Here is a 5,667-nt window from a genome sequence, read left to right as displayed (position 1 = left end):
TCTATCAGCCATCTATTCTATTCATGAAGAACATTTCACGTGGGACCAACAGAGGGAATTATGACTATCGACTTGCTAATTATTTTTTATATTCATGCCAGCTCAAACGATCTATTGGCTTGATATGGTATCCACAAAATAAGTAGGATCCGATTTTTTCCGTTTTTGTTGAAATAAAACTGAATAATATTTGCTGTTTACATATCAAAGTTTGCCAAATTGTTACAAAATGTTTGCCCACAGCAAGGCTACGTATTCCCAACATATTGTGCTAGGCACAGTATCACTGGACTGAGGGAGGGCGGTATTCCTCCTTGTGGGTCACCTGCTTGGCAATATGGGACAGGAAAACTGCAGGGGGTGAGGGCAGTTAAGTTGATGGTACAGACAGATAAGAGAGATCATTTTACAAATGTGAAACCTCAGTCCACAAAGGAAGAGGCGAAAGCTGAAACTTGGTGAGGTTTACAGAACAAAGGCAGTTATTTCTAGTTTCTTACTGACTCTCGAAGATACATTTAATAAAACAATTAATGTGTGTGTGTGTGTGTGTGTGTGTGTGTGTGTGTGTGTGTGTGTGTGTGTGTGTGTGAGGCAGAAGAAGAATTGTACACCATAAAAATGGCTACGTATGTAGTTGGGATAGATATGTTGAATGCCCGGCCAGTATGACCTTTGAGTCACTACAGTTGCAGTCATTAAAATGCGTAAAACAGTATTTGAGTGAAAGAAAACACTATAAGTGAGTGAAACAAAAGACCTCAGTACAGGCACACCCAGTCCCCCAACCCCAAGTCTGCATGTATCAATACTCATACCTGCCACATCCTCAACCACTTAACTTACTCACACAATCATCTGACAACATGTTCGCCAACCCTCGTATCACAACGCATGCACGCATGCACGCACGCACGCACACACACACACACACACACACTCACACATCACATTCTTCTTTCCCCACCATTATGTCTACGTCAGCCATCATGGATCAATGCGCATGCTTTCATACATAATCCATCCTCCCACCATTCCCCAACATCCATCGAACTATAACTATATCCGCCCTCATGTATCGGTATTCGTGCTTTCATACATACATACACCCCCCCTACTATTCCCCTACATCCATCGCAGTATAACTATGACTATAACCGCTTTCGTGCATCCGCACTTATGTTCACATTGCATTGCATATGCATCGAATTACACGTTTAAAATATCGTAAATATTTTACATGTACATATTATATATCAGCAAACAGAGATTATTATAACGCAATAGATTTCATCCGTCAAAACATCACAGAAAGAGGGGCAGCCTGGAATTTTACAATGGCATCTGAATGCACTAAGACGTTCAACTGGTCAGGAGGTGAGAGTTGCCGAAGATTACGGTAAACTTCAGTTACAGATCTCCATTACGAATATCTAAAGTATGAATAAAGGTCACAGCTTGCTATGACGTACTTCATGCCTGCAGAATTAGCAATGTCCTTAGCTCTAAATTGTATGTCTAAATGCTTATGTAGACAAAGACCAAAATGTATATAGGCATGACCATATTATGTTCTACGCAAATATCACGACATTTAAAAACAAAGCTAGATTGAGTCTTTGAAGGGCATTAAGAACTGATACACACAAGGAAAAATATTTATGGATGTCAACGGAGGAACACTGCGTTTCGGAATATATACTTTCTCCTTCATCAGGTGCATATTATTAAATGCTATGAGGCAGAGAACATATATTTGTACCTGTAAGAACAACAAAAGTAAAAAGATAGCAAAGAAGGGAACGCAACAAGGGAAGCCAACAGATAACTGGCATGGCGCTGATTACCCCGCCTCCCGTTTGCCCATTGTCCATTTCTCATTACCAATCATTCATAAGTTAAGTTTTGGCTTTAATTTGTCCATTGATAATCAACCATCAACGTCTATTATCTCCACCCTAAAAATATGTAGTTTACTGAGAAGCTGGTATCCAAATATAATGTGTGTTACTGTTGACCACTTTCTTAAAGGCATTGTTGGTTCAAAGCTTTCGGTCATAGAAGCCGTGCCATTTTTCTCTTGTCAGAGGAGTACAGAAAGTATACGTCATCTGGACTAACATTTTTGGTTCGGTGGCTGGGTTAGATCGCCAACTTTGTGTTCTGGCGATTGGGTGCCTCACTCACAGTGTGGGTTCAAATCCCGGACAGGGCTCAACCCAAGAAAGTACGAGAATCTGTACTTTACTCAGAAAGTGTTATCCCAATTATAACATTTGTTGTCAAGAAAACACAATAAATGTATATTCGGCTTTGGATGGGTAATGATAACACAGACATATACGGATATTGATGATGACTTGGAGGAGCTTCGTAACGCACGTCTTCTCAATTCAGGGATTGGTAAATCCAAATATGTGTGTGCGCGTGCGTGCGTGCGTGCGTGCGTAAATGTGGGCCTGTTGGATGTTAATAAAACATTCATATTGAGCGGGATGGTAGTTCGAGTTGGATTAGCATGTTAACTATATGATCTTCTTTAGGCAGAGAATGCCGCGCATGAATGTATTGATGAAATTCCTAGGTACATGGGGCCTTTTCGTTCCCAGGAATACCCACAGTGGAGACTTCAATGGGGATAGGGTGTACACAATGTGCTACCTGGTAGATTGTGTGTCATCAGACCGGACAACGTTGGTCTTTGACTGATTGTGGCGTAAAACACACTTATTCATTTACTTATATCGGAAATTGAATGTTCATCTTAATTGTTATTGTTGAACATGTAATATATTTTTAAAGAAATAAAAGAGTGACATAATAACTACAACTTTATGTGAGCGCGAGTAGCTTTTTTGGAATGAGATGAATAAGTCTTATAAAGTTGTAAGCTTCTTCACAACCGTGTAACTATGAATTGACTTTATTGGGTAATCAAAAAAGAGATAGGACCTAAAATAGCCAAATTTCATACGATTTCACTTGTCCACCATCTTGGATGCAAGGCGAAAACATTTCAGCGCATTTGAAGCCACTGAGAATGCCCCCTGCAGAGTTGGACGAACATTCTGCGGTGGCGCGGCTGAGTTGACCAGAGGCTATCAGCAGTATTTCCTGTCCAGGTTATTTAGGTCAGTTGTTTGTGTGTGTGTGTGTGTGTGTGTGTGTGTGTGTGTGTGTGTGTGTGTGTGTGCGTGCGTGCGTGCGTGTGTGCGTGCGTGCGTGTGTGCGTGCGTGCGTGTGGGGGGTGGGGGCGGGTGAGATTAGGGGGATAGATGACAGATTTAGCAACAAGTAAGGTCATCTTGAGTGGGAGGGTATTCGCAGATGGATTAGCATATGAACTATGAATCTCTTTAGGCAGAAAATGAGGATCCACGATGTTCGACCTGGTAGAAGTGTGTTATCAAACCTCACAGCATTGGTTTTTTGACTGACTGTAGCGTCAAAACAAACTCATTCATTTACTTGAACTGAATGGTCATCTTAATTGCTATGGATAGTCACGGAGCCATGATCCAGAGAACAGGGTGTCATTAGATAGAAATAAACTAAGTAATAATAGGATTACCAGAAAAACGGGGTTTTACACACAAGCCAATAAACTTCGCTCATTAACACCAGGGTAAGTCAGTACAAGATTGAAAACTGCCCCATAATTATGTATGACATGCTTGTCGGGTATTGCTACATATATATGTGAAAACAAAGTTATTAAAATGAAGAGCAAAACTGATGAAAGTTAACAATAAACGTGTATACGTGTTATGTCTTTAGTATTAACATTCAAATACGTTATATCTGTATTAGCGATATTGTCTTTGTTCCACCGGTGAGTCAGCGTTAGCCGTACTATCTCGTAGTATAATTGAATTTCTGAAGACATCACGATACAGTTTTTACGATGCATCACGTCTGCACTAGCGCTTGATAACAGCCTTGTGTTTGGGCGTTTCAGTGGTTTAAATCGCTACTCTTGATATTGTTGATTAAACTTTGATACTATGAACAATATAATGTTATGTGAGAGGTTGACTTTAGAACGGTAACATACTAATAGTATATAGGATGACATAAACAGAGCAATGAGAAGTTCGTCCAGATTAGTGTATAGGCAACATTTAATAATTAAAATAATTACATTCAACAACTCCCCTTTTAAGTCCATTTTCCTGACTTATAAGTAAATGCAAGAACAATCGGCCGGAATACAATGTATAGTTCTTGTCCACTTCCATATGACTATATAGCATACAATAAGCTATCGGGTCCCGTTTAGATCGGTTTGGGTGGCAGCCTAGACAGCCAAAGAATAGTTTCATCTTGGAATCTCCCATATCACTGGGAATCTTCTTCAATTTAAATGGAGTTACTCGTTACGATTCCGAACCTTCACGTGACTGTGTTTATGAACCATTGTCAAATAGTGGTGACATTAAATCTAGGAAACAATACGCGAAATCGCGCATGCACAGAACGGAAAATTTGGTCAAGACATTAAGTAATCCGCATGCGCAGAACGATTGATTTCAGTACTTCCGCTAAGCGCTTCGAGTGCAGCGTCAAACGCGGGCCTGTAATCTAACACGCGGGGACTGACCAATGAAATCTGAGAAGTAGAAATACCGGTAGACGCTGTTGCTTGATTGACAATGTCAATCAAGAAAGGGAGGAGCTTAACGCTATCGTTCTCTCCCAGTAAATTCCGATGTCAAATAACGACGTTATTTGGACGGAAAAACGATGGTTTGAAAACGTCCAAATAACGTCGTTTTTCCGTCCAATGACCATATACGGAAAAAAACGACGTTTTCGTGTTTGCAGTGATATTTCTATTTACAAAAGAGACCCGTGAAGATACGGGGTAGAATAGGTCTTCAGCAACCCATGCTTGCCGTAAGAGACGACTATGCTTGTGGGAAGAGGCGACTAACGGGATCGGGTGGTCAGGCCCGTGACTCGGGTCATGCATGTCATCGATCCAAATGATGCCAATCACTGGATTGTCTGGTCCTGACTCGATTACTTACACACCGCCGTCATATAGCTGGAATATTGCTGAGTGTGGCGTTAAACACCAAATAAACAAACAATGTTTTTACAAAAGAACTACAAGTGACAAATGTTCTTAGGCAGCAAGTTCGCCAAGTACACTCTTTTATTGTTCTTTTGATACTTCTGTACTCGCAAGTGCATACTGTCACTTCTGTGCTTGAAGTTGCACAACGGTGCTTGCTGATATCCAGATGCAGACATTTCTGAATAGCTGATCATGTTTTAATCTGAAGTGTCGAAACAGAGGCATAAGTCTCAAATGCCATTCATCACCTTCCAATAACTTATCGTAGTATGTTGTATGTTTCGTTGATTGGGGATAATTCAACAATTTGTCAGTGACTATTGCTCTGATCGAAAGCAAATATTTAGTGATAGTTTATGCAGGTGAATATATATTTAAGTTGGTCTGGAGTCATAAATATAAGGACAATCTAAACAATATCCACTGTGCTTTGGTAGCATGTGTAGAAATGTTGTACACAGGGTACCACTGAAACAAACATATCACAGTGTAACATCCAGCAGTACATGAAAGATATACATTGATACATATGAACTGTTCACATTTCATACATGTTTTCTTCACAGACATGTATGTATGGTTTCAAC

This window comes from Haliotis cracherodii, unplaced genomic scaffold, assembly GCF_022045235.1.
Source record: "Haliotis cracherodii isolate W230 unplaced genomic scaffold, xgHalCrac1.p SCAF_8, whole genome shotgun sequence".
Classification (NCBI taxonomy): domain Eukaryota; kingdom Metazoa; phylum Mollusca; class Gastropoda; order Lepetellida; family Haliotidae; genus Haliotis; species Haliotis cracherodii.
The sequence above is the reverse complement of the archived record's forward strand: the minus strand, read 5'-3'. Positions refer to the sequence as shown.